Source organism: Epinephelus fuscoguttatus, linkage group LG17 (genome assembly GCF_011397635.1).
Source record: "Epinephelus fuscoguttatus linkage group LG17, E.fuscoguttatus.final_Chr_v1".
Classification (NCBI taxonomy): Eukaryota; Metazoa; Chordata; class Actinopteri; order Perciformes; family Serranidae; genus Epinephelus; species Epinephelus fuscoguttatus.
Window position 1 is genome coordinate 11,134,957 of NC_064768.1, and position 19,913 is coordinate 11,154,869.

At 41.2% G+C, this 19,913-nt stretch overlaps 1 protein-coding gene across 2 annotated transcripts in view; it reads right to left on the reverse strand.

Moving 5' to 3' along the window:
• The window catches only part of dbpa (D site albumin promoter binding protein a), a 40,021-nt gene that overhangs the window by 8,593 nt on the left and 11,515 nt on the right, over nt 1-19,913 (reverse strand). The window lies entirely within an intron of this gene.

Here is a 19,913-nt window from a genome sequence, read left to right on the forward strand (position 1 = left end):
AAGTTTTGTGAGGATTTATCCACATTTATTAATTACTCAATCATTTATTTATTACATGAAGTCATACAAGGTTTATTGTCAGTGAAATGCGATCCCGTCAGTTCCTTCAACCTTTTTGCCTCTACATAATTGTCTATGACTTTGTGTTTATGTGGCATCAAAGACAGTTCTGGTAATCCATAATTTCTGGTTGTGGAATGATTCAAAGGTAGTTTTGGGCAGGAGTGTCCCGATCAATCTCAAAGATTGGTATGAGGGCTCATCAGGGCGTTTTTGACCTGATCAGGATCAGCTATATTGAGCTTATAGAGTCCTATCCAATCCTATTTTTATGTCAGACAAATGCTTTTACTGTCAAAGGTTTCATGCACAACGACGCGATGAGTCCAGCCTTCGTCTACTCTCCAACTCTCCACTATCTGTCTCTCCTCCACTCTGCACCCTGACTGCCACGAAACACAACATGCCATAATTGGCAGCAAATGCCATTTGAGGCTGTTTATTTTATGTTATTTACCAAAGTTAGAAGCACTCATTTCAGCTCAGTGTGGGAGTCGTTTGCATTTTGGTGTTTCACCATTGGGAGAGACATAGACAGTGGTGGATAGCCGGGGGACACCAACACTCATGATGCCACTGCAAGTGCAACAAAAGTCAAGCAAGCATAAAACCAATAAGAGCAATTTATTAATCTAATCAGCACAAAAGATGTACAGACGAAATAGAGGTATCAGATTGGGACTCAGTATCGGCAGATAAGCAATATTAAATGGCTTGGATCAGCTCAGACTCTAATCCATCTCTTGCATCACTAGGGTCATACTTCGTAGTTTGTTTACATATATCATATCATATAGATTTAGAAAGAAGATCATGGTTTGGGTTAAAATAAGTACATACATAAGTTAGGTATCTAAGTCACGTAACATATGTCATGTAGTTAACTATGGTACGTACGTAAAAGAACTCAACACTGACTTTTAGTTTCACATGGGACAAGTAAGTCCTGTGTTTGTTTGATGAATTCATCCATCCGGACCATCTCTTTACCAAGTCCCCAGGACCAGCACCAGACTTTGAAGCCAGTTTTACATAGTTGCCAGACTGTGGAATTACAACTCCTGTAAGACTTTTTCCCATAGACTTACATTATGAAGGAGACTTCTGTAAATCAATCGATTTTTTTAAGTGTCACAGCTCCCGTGAATTGATTCATTTCATTACCAGGATTTTTGTTCATTCGGTTGGATGACATTTTGAAAGACAAGAAAAGGCAGCACTATTAAATCATTTTATTCCCATTCAAGTTAGCAGAGCGCTCAATCAGAAGTTTGCTGCTCAGCTGGCATTAGTCTCTAATACACTTGCTCTGTGGGCCCAAGGATGTGGAAGATCTGGGTAATTTTGTACCCAGGAGGTCGAACTTTTTTTGGCTTCATGCACCACTGAGCAACTTGGGCCCGTGCAGCTGTATCTAGTTCTTTTTGCACATCCATGCTACCTACGCAGACTTTGTCACTCTTTATACTACGTCACCTGTCATCCTCCTTTGCTCCTGTCAATAACTACGGCCAGTAGAGGTTGCCACCCAACAATAAAGTTAAATATGGGTCATAATATGCTGCTTGTACAAACAACCTATGTGGACATTCTCAGATTGACATAAGCTCCGTGTCTGACATAAATGCATCATCCTGCTGTACAGTTATTATGCTTTTTAGTTGGTTTTCTTTGGTCACAGTCAAAGAGTGGAAAACTTTTTTGTGTATTCAGTTAATTTGGGCTCCCAGTGCCCAGTCGCAATCAAACTGGGGCTTGTAAACAAAAGTCACATGGGCTCCCACATACAGAAGCTTGTTGATTAGCCAGAGTCTTGGCAACCTGTCCCTCTGCAGAGTTTGACATTTTGGCAGAAAAATCAAAACCTGATTCCTCTTCTCTTGGAAGGGGTTTTCATTTCCAGATATCTCAGTGTCATCATCTGCTGCCATTAGCAGCGTTTAAGTGCTTTTGTTTAATTCTACTCGAACTAAATGACTGAATTCTGCATCCTGCAAACAAACTTCTCCAAACTGTCCACTTACCGACATAAATACAGGATATACCATCAATATCCTAATAAACACTGAGTGAGCAAAAACATGCACACATTTGTGCACACTTTTATAAAACCATCATGAACCATTGCTGTTTACAACTCATAATGCAAAGCACCATATATGCTCCTCTTTATCCTTCTATACATCCTCTGGTCCATCTGTTTGTCCGTAAAGCAGCGACTCCATCAGATGAACTGCTGCTGGCTTGATCTGACTCTGTGGCAGCTGGACGGGGCTGATCCTGGATAAGTCTGCCCAAAGCCCTGTCCTAATAACAACCATTTTGGGCAAAAAGTTGAAACTGATCCAAGAACATGGCTCCCGCTGCTGCCGGGTAAACAGCCGCCAAGCACGGCTTCGCCTGGCTTCATTTCCTGTCTGTGAGCAGGAGCCATTTGGATGAAGCAGCCGCTGACTCTCGGATCCTCTCTCTGCTTTCATTAATTTAGCTGAGATTATGTGTTTTTCTTTTTCCGCCTGTCGCTCTGCCTGTCAATCTCTGCTTCTCTCTGTCTTTCTGGATCAGTCTGTGAAGTTCACTGAAAGCCTTGTGTATAATAACATTTTTGGACTAAAGCAACTAAAACTCAACTGCTTTTAATGTAAAATGAACCATTTTCACGCCAACAGCATTACAGTGAATCCAGTCTTTCTTCCAGGACTGCAACACTAAAGTTCCTGCATTAACTTTAAGGACTCTCCAAGGTCTTTGAAGGTTGCGTTTGGTGAAATTCAAGGACTCAACGGTTTTAGATTTAGAGCCTTCATTTCTTATTCATATTCTTGTCAGGTCGAGAAATCCTGGTTGAAATCCTTCATTTTAAAACGGCTGCCGTATCATCTGAAATCTCCATCACAGGATTCGCCTCAGGTTGTCTTGCGCTGATCCTCACACGGGGCGAACAGAAGCATGCTGATCAAGTTGGGCAACGTATTGTAACTTTAAGACACAGAGAACTTTTCCAGCCCTCCTTCAGAAACTTTTTTGAAAAAAAAAGACAATGATAAAATGATCAGTTTCTCTCTTGAGCCGTCATTCTAGTGTTCACAAAGCATGCAGGGAGAGATGAGCTGCAGTGGGCAGAGACGCCCACAGAGTCAGAAAATAGACAAGTTGAGGTACAAGAGAGTCAGGTGAGCAACTCTTCCTCTTGACTAATCGCTCGCTTGATCTAACTATGCTTCCACTTGATCCGCCTACACACGAAACCAACAGCTGAATGCAACAAACTCACTGTTGCTCTCTGAGGGGTCGTGGAGAGGCATTATGGGAAATGTAGGAACCCAAAACACTGAAGTGGAAGTAGGCGTAGCAGGTAAAACTTAAGACTTAAACGCACAATATGTAATTTTCTGCTGGTGGGGTCCCTCAGTCTAAACAATAACAAAATACAGAGCAATGCCATTATTGCAGTCAGTTTCTCCCGGTTAGAATTCCTTAGTGCTCAGAAGGTTTTCACTGGGAGCGTAATATCCATAAAGGTCTCCTTCCCAAACATCAGAGTTTCTCTGATGCTGTTTGGCTTGTTGCAGAGAGCCCTCTAGCCCAGCTCCTGCTTATGTGTGCTCACCTTTTTTTCTCTGATAACTTAAGATCCAGACATTCACAAGGTTTTTATCAGGAGCCATATTTTCCTTAGAGGTCTCCTCCCCTCCACAACAAATGGACCAGGTGATTAAAACCATCAAAAACACGAAAGCAGTTTCTTGTTAAAACCATGTGTTTCTCCGATGCTGTTTGCCTTGTCGCGGAGGATCTGCTAGCCCAGCTCCCGCTAATGTGGGCTCATCTTTTTTCTCTTAGAACTTAAGATCCTGATGCAAGTCTTTACTGGGAGCTGAATCCAATGCAAATGGACACAGCGATTAAAACAGGTAAAAACACTGAATAAAGCCATTTTATGCTATAAAAAAAAAAAAAAAAAGTGTATGCTGTTTGGCACTGCAGAGACTGGAGCTGAGCTGTCGCTGTTGTTACCCAGCTCGTATCTCTGATAACTTAAGATCAAGACGTCTGATTGCTGTTATCCCGCCTCCCGTTAAAAAAAGACCAAGATCTAAAACATGTAAAGTGAAATGTAAACATGTGGCTTAAAGCTGGATAAAAAGTTCCTTTATGACAGCTTCGGTTAAACAACCACAACCCTGACACTTGTACAAAGGGGATTTGATGCCACTGACAGGTGACCAAATGACATGGACTGTCCTTGACTAAAATTACAGATTTCTCTGGGTTTGAACATCATTGGAAACATTTGGGATAATCTAAGTACACAGCTCAACAAAATATATAACATTGGTCTAGTTGTTTTTAAAAAGTTAAATATTATATCTTTTAATTTTGAACACTGAACTTCATCATCATCATCATCACCATCCTAAAACAGGACAGACTGTTTCCTTTTAAATCTGTTTAAGCCTTTTCCTGTTTCAGCAGCTTACTATGCCATAAAGGGAAACAATGCAATTACTGTGACAATGGTAATTATGCTAATTATACAAGGATGGAGGTAACAATTAACTTCTATTGTGACTACAGTAATTGAGACTTGTACTTTTTCAGTGGTTTTAAAGTCCGTTATTTTCATCTTCAGTGAGTTTTCATCAAAGTTAAAGTACTTCACTGCATTTAAACTCCATTAGCTTTCAAGCTGAGGTTTCCACTCAGCATCTTTATCACTAATTGCTTTGAAATTGCTTCTCATGATAAAGCATTATCATGATTTTTGTTGGGTGTTTCTGTATCGCTACGGACCAAGGTGCATGTCATGTTACTGCAAACAGGGGCATTTGTTGCATGTCCTGCCTGTCACATGATCCTCGCTGTCTCTGCTGTCAACTGTCAAATAAAAGCGAAATGCTCTCCCTGTCATTTTTTTTTTATTTTAAACTATTCATTTTTCACATCAGATTTCAAAAATAGAACAGATATGAGCGTAAAACACAAGATGAGATCCAGACATCAGAGCAGGTACAAGGAGAAAAGAACAAACGGGATGACAGATCTTAATATTTAGTCATCAAACACATCATGAGTACAGTTACATGACTGTTGGTGTCATCTAACGTTAACGTTGAATTATGACTGACTCGTAGTCTGCTTAGTCAAATATGTAAAAACCCACAGTGTGAAATAATATTTCACACAAGTGAGATTATTCTTCATTATTCGTCATTACAATAACTGAGGTGGTAGTAGCAGTAGTGCCTATGACAGTAGTATTAAAGGCTTTAGTGATCTACTGGTAACAGTGGTTGTACTCATTTTAGCAGAGTAGTAATAACAGTAGTACATAGAGTACTAGTAGTGCCAGGGGCAGTATCACTGGCAGTATTAACAGTAATAGCAGTAGTATTAAGGGCAGTAGTATTAGCAGTAGCCTTAGCAGCAGCAGCACTATCAGTGGTAACAGGAGTCATGGTAGTAACAGCGGTACAATAGTACTAGTGGTGCTATAGTATTAGTAGTAACAGTGACACTAACAGCCATGCAAATAATAGTAGCAGCAGTGGTAGTGCTGACACTAGTAGTAGTAGCCATGGTAGTAGCAGCAGTAGAATTGGTATTAGTGGTACTAGTTGTAAAAGTAGTACTCTCAGCAGCAGTACAAAAAGCAGTAACAGTAGTATTTATAGTCTTAGCAATAGCGCTAGTTGTAGCAGTACTAAGAGCGTTACTAGTTATAGAAGTAGTGGCCTCCACGGTAGTAGTCAGAGAAGTATTAGCTATAATACTCGTGGCTGTAGCAGCAGTAGCAGTGGCACTAGCGGTAAGCCTGCATGTAGCACTGTCCCTTCAGCAGAAGTACTAAGAGAAGTACCATTTGTAGTCTCAACAGTGGTGCTAACAGCAGTAACAGCAGTAGTAGTAGCATGAACTGCACACTCAGCAGCAGTACTAATGATATCACAACTTAAAGATGCAGTATTAGTACTGCAATCAGATAAAGAGTCAGAGCAGCGTTTCATTTCCTGTTGAGTCCGCTCAGAGTGGACGACGTGCAGATGACCTGTGCCAGCAGCTGTTTGTACCAAACACAAAAACATGAGTTGGAAATTCAATACGTACATGGAATGAGATATAGGAAGTGTGTTACATAAAGAGGGCTCCCCTCCCTGTAACATAAACACTCCTCACACTCCTCATTGCCACCGCCACCATGTTTGGCCTCTTCCGCTCTAACTTAAACACAGTGGACTCCTCCTTCACAGCAGCAGCTACATGATCCTTCAATTATGTGTGCAAACAACAATATGGAGGAACAGCTGGCCACACACACACACACCCCTTCGTGGTTGCGGTGTACAATTGTTATCATTATACAGTTTTATACAGCTAGCAATGGCAAATAGCTAGTCAAAAATCCCCCACAAATATAAAACAGAGAAAAGTAACAGAGAGTTTTGGAGAGCAGGAGACATCTGTGGATAATTCAGCTCATGGTAAAAAATACTCCTGAATATCTGGATCTCAAGTTATCAGAGAAAAAAGGTGGGCACAGATTAGTAGGTGCTGGCTCCAACCTGCCAAACAGCATCAGAAAAACACTGAACTGTAAAGTAAAACTTCTTTATTCAATGTTCTTATCTGTGTAAACCATCAGATCTGTTTGTTTCAGAGAGGACCAGACCTCTAGGGATAATTCGGCTCCTGGTAAAAACTTCCAGAATGTCTGGATCAGAAATAAGGTGAGAAAACATTAAGTCACCAGAGAGAAGGGTGAGCTAAGATTAGCAGGTGCAAGGCTAGCGGCCTGGCTCTGACATGCCAAAGAGCTTTGGAAAAACATTGATTATAACATGGAACTGCTTCATCCAGTGTTTTTAGTGTTTTTTAATCACCTGGTCTGTTTGTTTTGGAGAGGAGAAGACCTCTGCAGATCATTCGGCTCCTGCTAAAAACCTCCTGAACAATAACCACTGATGGAATTCTAACCAGGAGAAGTTTAACCTGGCTGAAATCTGCCATTCCTCACTGCTAGATGCCACTAAATTCTCCCAAATTTTTGACACTGTTTCTTTACTGTAAGTGCTTTTTTTAACTGTTTTTTTTACTGACTGTGTTGTAATCTAGTTTACATATAATGAATTGTATTATTATGATTATATACTTTAGAAGCACAAAGACATTATTTTCAAATTTAAACTGCATTATCTCTTTTGATTATTGTTAGCACAAAGAATACTATAAGAAGAAAATCTAATCAGTGTTGAATTAAAAGTCTCTGCACCAAGCTTTCAATGATCAAATGAAATCAGAAAATCTCAGTTCACAGCCTCTTTAACGTGTGTTTTTTTGTCTCAGTTCATGGTTTCACTGTGAGACGCCGAGCAGCACACATGGACGTCCCTGTACACACACCAAGGCAGCAGGCTCTGACTTGCCCCTGCACACACACAATCAAACACACAGCCAGGCACGTGCACGTTCACATGAGTGTGCCAGAACACCAGTGGATGCACAAACACACCAGAAACAATTCAGTCCAGGTGACACACCCCAGGAGTCTCGTTCCTTATGTCAACACACTGGGACTGGGAGTTATGTCACTGCAGCGTGGGTATAGTAGTGACCTCCTCCCTCTCTCTCATGTTTCTTAATCACAGCTCACACTCACAGGCAGTTCAGACCCCCACATAGTATTAGACTATCTATAGCTGCATCAGAATTTTTGTTCATGCTGGAGATGAATTCAGGCTGTAACACACTGCTGCTTTCCACACACACTATGCAGATTTCTACAAGCGTACGGCAAAGCTTTTTGGCTTTCAACCATTTAAAATACTTTACTGGATTTATTGTTGAATCACTGTAGCCTGAGTATGAACTGTGCAGCTGTGTTGTGAAGAAAAAAAGCTTTGACTTTTACTTTCCAACAAAAAAATTAAAATAAAATCCAACAGAGATCAGTGCCCACTGAGCTTGTCCCCACCATAAAAACAACAGTAATGGGCCCTGTTCACATTTTGGAGACAACATTATTGAAAACGCCTTCTAAGGTGCAGATTTTTCAAAAGTTACTGTGCGTCTTTGTGGACATGTAAAACACCATTGTTGCATGTAATGAACAAAGCGCCTGAAATAATAACAACCATGGTGAACCACTGGTTTGTTAATGCTTTATTAGCACTGCTTGGTCTGATAGATACTTTACACTTAAAATTAGTATTTCCGCCCCACTTCACAGATGGACAGAGGCATCTATTGCTCCTAAAAGTTTTGTTCCACCTCAGTGTACGCAGCTTAAAGTCCGCCAAAACCAACAGTTTTGGATCAGGCCTGATCAAAAGAAGACAGTGGGACACTTTCGAGAGTGGAATTGTTGATGAGGAATGGAAGGAAGACTGTCACAAGTCCAGAGCATCACTCCCCATTTTTGATTGAGTTCCTTTTTTCATATATTGAAGGGGAACCAACTGTGATGAGATCTCCAGCAAGGTTTTTTGAAAAAAGGTAGGCTGTACTGCAGAAGACGGCTATCGGTGTTAAGTGTTTGGAGTTGTTTTTGCATTTGTGGATGGAGATATTCTGTAAAACAAAGGTATTATGGACAGATCTTTTTAAAGGAGGGGGGAAATATCTGCTTTCAAAAATATTTGCGTATGTGTAGACAGGGCCTGAGTCTCATTCATGTTTGAATGCCAAAAATGCCAAGATGATTATATCTTCTTGGTTGGCTTCTTTTAACCACAATCATCACATCTCCTTAACCATAAACAGGTAGTTTCGGGTGGCGTAACCTAACAAATCCTCAGCAGATATTCAGACTGGCAATGACAATGTTTTAGGTAGCTGTAAGATGTTAGCACGCATTCCAGTAAGGCCAGGCTGACATGGCAGTTGCCATTATCAGATAGCAGATGCCAAAACACTGCCCAGCAGTTTATCACATCATGAGACAAGCTTTTCAATCTTGCAGGATTACGGCGCAAACCAAATTTTGTTTGTTTTTTGCCAAGGCCTTCTGCGGTTAGCTAGCCTGGGTACCAGATGAATCTATGAGCTCACGTTTTATTTGCACTGGCAGATGCATCTGGTCTCAGACAGATTTTTAGCCAACCACACTCAGACTGGGCCAATCACAACCCTTTATCTGATAAGGGGCAGGTTTAAGACATTGACTGACAACTGCAGAATATGCAAAATACGTGATGATGCTGTTTTTAGCTCACGCACCCTCATTCCAGGGACACTGCAGTGAGCTTAAACCTAGGAAAGACGGGCCTTTGAGGCATTTTTAAAAATCACCAAGGAGCCTGCATCTGATGTGACACTTTCTTTTGAAGTACTGTTTTCAAATTCTGATGACAAAAATGGTACAAGTCGTTCATACACATGCTGATGCTACGCCATCACAGCTCATCTCTGCACGCTGCACTTTGTTCACATTTGTCTGTTGCTCAGCGGTACGTCACATGTCAGAATGTTCTCACTCCTAACTCTAACAAATACAGCAGCTTGGTCATTGACTCTAGGCAACACTCACGCATCAGTTTTGGACCCTCAGGGATGGCGTGTCAATTTCCACTGTTTACATGCATAGTGTCTTTTCAAAGTAAACTTCCTTGTGCACAGGAAATGTAGGTTTCATCACCAAAAGTAATTTAGGTTTAGGCAACAGCAATACTTGGTTAGGTTTACAAAAAAGAACATGATCTGGGTTAAAAAACAACCCAGTCTCATTCCATACTGATCAGATAAGAAAGCTTGGTTGGTGGCTCTCAGAGTCAGACACCGACACTCCAAGGCACCCTTCGGCAGCTGCATGAGATGTAAGTTTTTGGTGCCCAAAGCAACTGCCTTAGTATAAAGAGCATTGAGACTGGTGTTCATTTGCCTTGTGACACCACAAGTTAGTCGAGTTATTTTAATGACGACTTGGTGTGCTAGTATGTGCAGCACCCTTTATGTGATAGTTATAAATTGTTTAAAACTGATTTCACTTTTGAACCTTATCTGATTATGTTAAGACCTGCCGAAAGAGTTTATTTGTCCAAGTTTCGGTGTGGAAATCATAAGTTACCTATCTCTGAGCGCAGGTATGATCGTGAAAATGTCCCCCGGAAATGTAGTCTTTGTTTGACTGGCAATCGAGGAGACGAATATCATTATGTACTTGTGTGTTCTTTTTTTGATAAAGAGAGAAGAGAGTTGGTCGGACAGTTCTATAGAGCAAATCCAAATATTTATAAGTTTCAAAAGTTAATGTCATCTCGAAAAGTAAAGGTCTTGTCAAATTTGTTGAAACTTTTAAAGAAAATCTTAAATAGTTTCTCTTGATTTGCTTTGACTTGTATGTATGCACACAAATTCTGGTTTATTTATTTTGCTGTGCATTGGCTGCCGCCTGTCCTGATTTGTTAATGTTGTTTTTTTTTTGTCTGCCCCTTATTACCTCGGGGAGGGGTCAAAAGGAATAAATGAAATGAAATGAAATGAATACTATGCCACAAATCTATGACAATGACATTACATTACGTTAGAAACAAACCCTACTTATTCAAGCCAAACCATGGTGTTTTTTTCTATACCTGACCACATTCTTTTGTTGCCTCAACTTCAGGAAGTAAACCTGAACCAATCTAAGTTGGTCTAAGGTACTGTACATTTCTTATGAAAGCTGAAGTTTATTTTGAAAAGACTCTGTATGTAACGAGCATAAATTATCACACCATTCCTCAGTGTCCAAACTCACACTAGAGGGGCACCTACAGCATCATAGTGTAGGGCCACTGACCAAGTGTCGGTATTTGACGAATTAGGACAGAGAGTGTGTTGTAAAATAAGTATGTTTGCTACATAACCAAAATAAGTTTATGAGTATATGTTACAAGTAGCAAGACATATGTCACGTATGTCAACATGGCACATAAGTCACATGACATTAACAACATAACATTGGTAAAAAAAAATGCAAATGACCACTGACTAAACTGTCATATTTGACGCCCTGCCAATAAGAATGGGCTGCAAGTGCTTCGAATTGGTTTAAGGTCTATCCAAATGCATCCAAAAGCATTTTGGTCTTCCGCCATTCATAACATCCCTTGGAGTTCAAAAAGATCAAAGATGAGTGCTGTGTCTCAGATCGTGTACTTCTGTACTTACACTTACTATTTTGAGTGCATAAGTGCGTTCACACTGAGAAGTATGGAAAAATGCAGTGCACTATGAGTACCTGGATGGTGCACTCAAAACAGTCAAAAAGTTCAGCGTGGAACTATGGACACTTCTCGCCATCAATGGTCGCCATCTTGGCTACGTAGTGGAAGAGGAGGAACCACATTTCAAACTGGAAACAGCAGCGAGGCCTGTGCCACTGTGAACGTCGCTGCATTGTACAAATACATGTGTTTTTTGCACTAAGCACCACTATACTGTTGTCGGGTATAAGCCAGCAGTATGTTTATTGGGTTAATTTAGCAGTCTGTAATGATTTGGTACCACAAACGATAACGCGAATGCTAATGCTAGTTTGCTAACTAGCTAATTTGCGGTTGTCATTTCTGGTGAGTGCACGACGGCCGTGTTTGGTTTGAGACAACACTAGCCTGTCGAAATTTGCGCACTACGTTAATGAGTACATAGTGCACATAGTATACTACATAGAACTGTACTAACGGAAGTCTGTGGTTTGAGACACACCACATCTCAGAGGTTTTCGACTAACTTGCATTTGCAAGTTAGTGGACTCATGGTCAGGACATGACCTCAAAGTGAAATGCACATTATCAATGCGTTAACGCCTTTAGCACATACCTGGTGCGTAATACAGATCATAGTCAGAATACAGTAGCTGGGATGTGACAAATCGATATAATTCAGTGTGGTAAAAATGCAATATTTTCTGAAGAGCTAGTGCACGTCTTTGATGGAGACAAAGGACAACAAGTGCATCCCTACAAGTCGACGCACACCATGAGCTGCTGGTGTATCCTGCTTTTAACCATAAAGGAGGCAGATGCAAAAAGAAAAGGTTATATGACTCATTTTGCTAAAGGTCATATGCATTTTGGAGGGTGCTGTAAAGTGATGAACTGACAACAGGGCATCAGATCAGAATATGCTCATATTGTGACACAAAACTGTTTATTTTTTAGTTTAGTTTGGAGGACTTGTTGAATGCAGGACCTGAATGGTTTCTAGTTTGAACTTAGCTATAGACACGGTGATTTATTAAATATGTTAATCTTTATTAGACTGTAATCAGAAGTGTTATGTCTTTTTTGAATAGTATACTGCTACACAAAGATCTGCTTTCAATTAAAATTCTCTCCCCAAATCCCTGTTTATTCTGCCATCCTAAAGATTTTCTTCTGCTTCGTCCTCCTGTTTATTCTCTCTGTAATCTCCACTGTTTCCTCTCTCTCTCTCTCTCTCTTTATCTCCCTCCACTTTCCTCCTGCCTGTTCTCTCTCTTTCCTCCCCCAGCCCCTCCCTTCCCCTCTCCTCTCCTCTTTCTCGCTCTGATGCTTTCTGCAGCGGCACGTGACGTGGCGGCCGCACATGGCCCGAGCGTGTGAGAGACAGCGAGAGAGAGAGAGGGTGAGGGAGAGAGATTTCAAAACATGCAAAGCGAACACTCTGGACTGGCTCTCCCCCCTCCGGCACTGCTCTCTCTCTCTCTCTCTCTCTGCCTCTCTCTGTGCAGTGTTACAGAGTGCAGAGTCAGTGTCTTGTTTAACCCTTCCCTCGCCAAGATTAATCACAGCCCTGAATGTTAAATCACTGACTGCCTCGGCGTGGCATTATCCTGCACTCTCCTCTTTTAAAGACACAGCAGCTCACTTTAATACCTCAACAATGTACAGCCAGATTTGACTAAATTCATCTCTTAATACCTGAATGAAACTTGATGTATATCTCACCTCGCTGGGTCGAGGGTTTATCCGGGATTCTTCCCGTCTAGACGCTGGTATTTGGTTTCTGTTTGAGGTGAAGCAGTTCTGTGGTTGAAAGCTGGGGAAATCATATAGTGTATGTTGTTCCTGAGGCCCAAGACAGTCTAATCGTTGCTCAGATTGTTTGTCTGCAGGGAAAATTGACTGCAGTAATTTGAGCTGCAGTAATTTGGCTCTTCTTCATATTTATTTTTGATCTGTTTTCTTCTTAGCAGTGAAAACGCTGCAAAAGATTAAATATATTTATATAGAAGACTGTAAAACAGCAGCTTATGGGCCATAAACACTTGTACTGAGAGTCTACAGCCATGTTAGTTGAAGCTAACATCACCATGCTCACAGTCATAATTCTATCTTGATGTTTAACAATATGTGTGGCATGCTAGTTCAGTGTGCTAGCATGCTAACATCTCCTAATTAGCACTAAACAGACACTGAAGCAGACGCTGATGGGAACATCAATAGTTCTGAATGGATGGTGGCTGTAGAGTGAGGGAGTAGTGCCATTCAGCCCGATCAAGAAAATGTTGGCATTGTATGTTTCTACATGACATTTGAATATTTCATATGCATCATATCAACATCTATAAGTGAGGTAGTATATGAGCTGAGTTAGTGATCAGGATGTGGAAGAGATGGAGGATGGTGTGACACCTTGGCAAGACACCTGCCAAGCTGCAGACCATTGTTCGGACCAACAAACAACAAACCATTTGGGTTTTAGTGAGTCATTGCTGTTCTTCAGCAGCTTTTTAGGCATCAGACACAGCTGTCTTCTGGCAAGCCCATGCCAGTTTTTCCAGTGGGAATTAGGCTACGAAAAGCATATGTTTTTTAATGAGACATGGCTGCATTTCCTGTGAGGACAGTGCCACGAAAAGTGGATATTTTAAGCCAAACCATGATCTTCTCTTTATCATTAACAAGTGCTTTTGTGCTTAAACCTAAACACACATTAACCACAGCATTGTTGAGACATAAAGAAAGGTAGAGGGTCAGTTTATCCACTACATTATAACATACAAATGTAATGTCTCTGGTTTGCAGTAATGGAAAAAAGCATCGTTTTTTTCTGGAGACAGTGTTGAGCTACTACAATTCATCCTCTGGGGACAATGAATGTGTGCTCAGAATTTCACAGCAATCCAGTATTTGTCAAGACATTTCAGTGTATTTGGTTTTGATGGCTGGCAACGCAACAATGTCTTGGTAAACAACACAATTTGTCGTGGCACAATCCTGGCTGGAGAAGCAGCCATTTTTTTTTAAAAAGATCACTTTCTGGGCACATGTGGCCACTACGGCAAGGAGTATGCATTATGCCCCATGCATAAAGGCAAGCCTTTATGCATGGGGCGCCTGCCCTACCTGGTGAGCTACTTGGCACCCCAAAAATATCCCTTTTCATGGCACTATCCCTGGTGGAAACACAGTGACGGACCGCTGAAAAACACCCACTTTTGGTGATGAAATAGCCGCTAGAAAACGCAGTGATGACTTACTAGAAAGCAAACGGTTTTGTTGTTTGTTGGTCTGCAGCTTGGCAGGCATCTCACCTAGGTGTCACGCCATCCATCATTTCCTTCACTTCGTGATAACAAACTCAATTGATATACTACGATACATGTGAAATATCACGTATCCATGGTTTGCAGAAACATACAATACCAACATTTTCTTCTGGCAGCTGGGCTGCCTAAATACAAGCACATGGCTAAATATTATGCAGAATGACATCATCTGACTCAGCATCTGACTGGCTAATCCTCGTTACCTTTCCTGGTTGGGTTGGTTAAATCTAGGCATGAGGATTGAGACTGGTTAGGGTAAAAATATCAGGGTAAGCCAATCAGAGGCAGAGTAGGGTGGATCACGCCAACGTATGAAGGTCCGATGATGTCATTCTGCATTATAATTAGCCATGTGCTTAGTCTCATCGGAGAAATGGCCCTTTGGCGCAGTGCATGTTAGTATTTGGGATTACGGGCTTTCGGATAAAGGGTCTTTTGGTCCAATGGGACAGGTCTTTTTTTTTGGACTACTGGGGCTTTGGAATTAAAAACTGTCAAAACAATGGCATATCAGTGTTTACAGTCAAAGACAACTTGAGGGCGGAGAGAAATCTGACAGCTGAAATTCAGCCCATTTTCTCTTCAGATACACTTTGGATCAAACTCAAAATGTTTTAAAATGAGGTCTGAAATCCTGCCCAGGATATAAATAATTGAAACGTAAATGTCATTTAAAAAACACAAGTTCCTAATTTATCAGCTTTGTGTAAACTCTAGTTTGTCTGCCTGCTGAGGTTTACAGCCCATATTCCACTATTGGCTTGTTTGTTTTTATCTGCACTTCCCACTGAAGCTTCACCACTTCTGCTTTCATCACGTGTCAGTCTGTCAGCAGGATTTAAAATCTGCACATATTCCCATGAAGTTTGGTGACCAGATCAGCTTCAGGCAAAGGAACAACTGATTCGATCTGGGCGGTTATTCAGGTTTGGGATTTTTCTCTCCAGGTGTTGTTGCGTCATTTTACGTGCAGTTATGTCTTCGTGCTCTTTAGTTTAATAAGTGATTAAGAACCATCTCTGTAATAGCTGTGATAAATTTGTGTAGCAGATGCTTCCTTCCAAAACACATCGCAGCCCAATGAGTTCATGTAGCAGGCTCAGAGGAATCTGAGGTTTCAGTATCTGTGTTTGATTAAGAAGGTTTCTGACTGAGTGAATTGACCTGGAAGCGTCAGAGCTGCAGCCTGATAACAGCTGATTTGGACTAAAAGTTAAGGTGATTCATCTTTCCTTTCCTAAATAAGAGCGGTTCTTTAGGGAAACAAGAAACTGCTCTGGCAAGGAAAAAACAGACAAATGATCTTGTAGCTCAGTGGGCGTTTGCTTGGTTAAGAGCATCATTAGTGAGTGTTGAGCAAAACTACACTGCAGATGATGGGATCAGGCTTCAACCTGACAAATTCTCTCCTTTACCGACAAAAATACCAACATCAGCACAGAGCTTACAGAGCTATCAGATTGCTGTTGTGGAAATGTCGAATTTCTTCTAAAACATCCAGCAAAATTAATCTCTGAACAATACCTTTCATGGGAAATGGGCCATGCATCATGCAATCATGATTGTAATTACCTGCTTATACGTACAGCTCATTATGTTTTGAAGAGACAAAAATCAGAGTGAAAACCACAAACTATTTTACATCATACATAGATATCGGTATTACTTTACATATTTCAGGGACATGTCAATTTCTGTTTATTTCTTTTTAGATATGTTCTATTTTGTGCTGCACAGCCCAGTTGCCATAACAAAATGTTGGCATTTTTTACATTTCTGCAATCCACAAATACCCCTTACATTTGCACATTTCATATTGTCAACGTTTCTAAAGTGACGTAATGTATGCACTGACACTGTCATTAGGAGGTGAAGGAGAAGGTGGATGGCATGTCCGCCAAGCTGCCGACCAGTGTTCAGGACCAAGGACAAAGGTTGCTTTTTGGTGACTTGAGAGTTTTTAGTGGCACACTGCAGCATTTCCCAGCAGGGATTATGCCACCAAATCTGGATGGTTTTTACATGTGGCATTTACTCGTGGCGATTGAAGCGCCATCTAACCTTGGCGTTTTTGGTGGCACTTTGCAACATTTCCAACAGTTTTTATGACACCAAATCTGTGTGTTTTTTAACAGCACTTTGGGGTGATTCCTAGTTGCATTTGAGCCACTGAACCTCAGTGTTGTCAGTGCCACACCACAGCTTTTGAGCCACCAAACCTAGGTGTTTTTTTTACCAACACATTGCAGCCTTTCAAAGCAGTGTTTGAGCCACTGAACCTGAGTGCTCTTGGGGGCACATCCTGCCATTTCCCAGTGGCGCTGATGGCACTAATCCTGGGTGTTTTTGGTGGCACAATGTGGCATTTCCAGCAGTATTTATGGCACCAAATCTGGGTGTTTTTACCAACGCTTTGTGGTGATTCCTAGTTGCATTTGAGCCACCGAACCTTAGTGTTCCTCACTGCCACACCACAGCATTTAAGCCACCGAACCTGAGTATTCCTGGTGTCACATCGTGCCGTTTTCCGGTGGCGTTGAAGCCACTAGACCTGGGGGTTTTTGGTGGCACATTGCTTCATTTGCAGCAGTGTTTATGGCACCAAATCTGGGTTGTTGTTTTTTTACAGAAACATTGTGGCATTATCTAGTGGTGTTTGAGCAACCAAACCTCGGTGTTCTTCATCTCCACACCACAGCATTTATGCCACTAAATGTGGGAGTTTCAAAACATGATCTTTTCCGAACAAAAAAAAACAAGTGGCTTTTGTGCCTGTACCTAACCACAAGTTAACCACAGCATTGTGAGAAACAAAGTTTCAACACATTTACTACAAAATAATGTACAAATGTAATATAGCTGTGGCTTGCAAAAACTTGGACTATAAACTGTGGTGAATCTTTCCATTACAGTATAAAATCCAAGTATTTTTTCATTTATTATCAGGTCAAATTGAAAATAACAATCTAAATTTAGGGGTTTGAGAGACAGTATATGACATTAGACACTGTTTGGCTGAAATCTAGTAGCAAAAACTGAGCTCACCAGGTTCAGTCTGGTTTTGTGAGGTAAGGAAAAGCAGGAAGAAAAGAAAAACCAGCACTAGCTCCACCACAGCTGGTTTAGTAATTGTTTAATCTCTGCAGCATTCATCCACTCATCTCCATTTTCATCCGTTTTTAACCTCAGACCTCAGTTTGAATTTTCACAGATGGAAATATTGCTGCATTTTAAACAAGACATAGGTGAAAAATAAACCCTATAAAATGACAGCCGCATCCATATTATTGTGTTCTCTGTCCCTCTAAGCTGTTCCCTCTTTTGCCCAGAATGAATTAAAATCAAACCAAACATGTGCATGTGGATCAGATTAATATTGCCAGTCTATTTTCCATCTATTTCTCTGGTTGAATCTCTCTCCCTCTCTCTGCAGCTCTGTAGTAACACTTCAGCTCCACAGCGACCTGAGGGATTTCTGGCTGGATGCATCATGCTCAACCCAGTCACGTGTTTATAATTCAGAATAAAGAGCACACACACACACACACACATACTCATGAGAGAGGGTATGTTCACATTAAAGCCTAAACAGTTGCATGCAAATGCCGAAACAAAGAGGACACTCTCATATGCATGTTCGAAGTTCATTGTGCTGCACAGTCACACACACAGAAAACACATAAAGGCCTGCATGCACACTAAGACACACTGATGGTGTGTATTCATAGACACTCACAGAAGCACTTAGGGCACACGCACACACACACACGCTCACACACTCAGAGCCTTGCAGCAGTATCCAGTGGTATTCGCTCCTCTGTAGCAGCTCTGCTGCTTTCTTTCATGCATGTGTCTTCTGTCTGTGTTTCATTTTCCAATCGTTTTTCACTCATTTATTTTTTCTTCAAGCTTCTCTGCAGCTCGCTCTCACAGTGAAACATGTCCTCTCTTATTGTTTATGACTCAGAATAAAAAGACAATGTTCACAATGTTCCAGTCACATTTCTCAGAATCAGATCCTGCTGGGCAGTTTAACTCTTTGTCTCTCTATCTGTGTCTTCCTCTGACTGTAGCTGTGTACAAACTCTTCTTACTGCATACTCTATTAGAAGTATGAAAATGCTGTGAAAAGCAAAGGTATGAGAGCAAGACAGGTAAAAATATGAAGTGCAGAGCTGATAAAGGCAGCTGCAAGCAGATGATAAAAACTGTTTTTGTGCCTAGTTCCCACAGAAGTGACCCGGTCAGGCAACATTTTCTACACAGTGTGTCAAACAACAAAGCGGGAGCAGCAGCCGCCCGTGCACAACAACTCAGAATTAACCTCTTACACTCTGACGTCTCTATAAGGTAGGTCCACCTTTAGAAATTCAGGCTGTGTATAAAGTGCGCCAACAATGTGTTGGAACAAACAAATAACAATGGACCTCCTCATCGTCAGCTTGATTGTTTGTTTTTCCCTTGTGTGGTTCCTGTAGTTGGTTACTTTTGTAAAAATAACTTTTTGTTATATTTTCTGAAACTGCCACTACATCCACACAGTAGTACACAAGGCAGTTAATCTGTGAAATAAACATGTTCTCCTCCTCCTTGTAGTGCTTCTGATGGCATTTGAAGACAACCAATCAGAGCTGAGGAGCCTCTACTGCAGCTGTCAATCACTGCTCATGAACTGCAGTCAAACTAGGCAGCACTGGTCAATGTGAATCCAGACTCTGTTACTGCATTTCCTATTTCTTACCTCAAATGTTTTCAGAAACATATTTTAGTGTACCGTTTAGCTGTTAAATGAGAACGTTCATGACCCAGCTGCCATGTTGAAAACAATCGAGCCAAAACTAAGCAGCACCCACTAGCTGGAGCAAAATATTTTCCACCAAAGTACACCCAACAACCATATCACGGCGCAGAAGGAAGCATGCATCTACTGCTAGCCCACCTAGCAACAGTGAGCTAGCTAGCTCAACCACAGAGGACACCATTAATGTTTACATCTCGCAGTGTCACAAGCACGAGCTTCTCGTTCGTGAATAGATGTTGCCTCCTTCTGCGTGGTGATACAGTTGGCGGGTGTAGTTCATTAGAAAGAAAATAGTTCCTGCATGAAACTGCTCACAACAAAGTGTGTGGATTATCGGGTAAAAGGAATAATATATGTTTTTGATTTTGGAGGGGAACTGTCCCTTTAAAGATGTATCACAGCTCTGCTTCTCTTAAATCTGATCAAAGACTCTCAACACAGTCCTTTACACACTCCATCACTCATCCCCTCATCCTTCCTTTAAATGTCCATACAACTGCTGAACATTTAGACAGACATGTGGCAATCTGTCTTTAATAA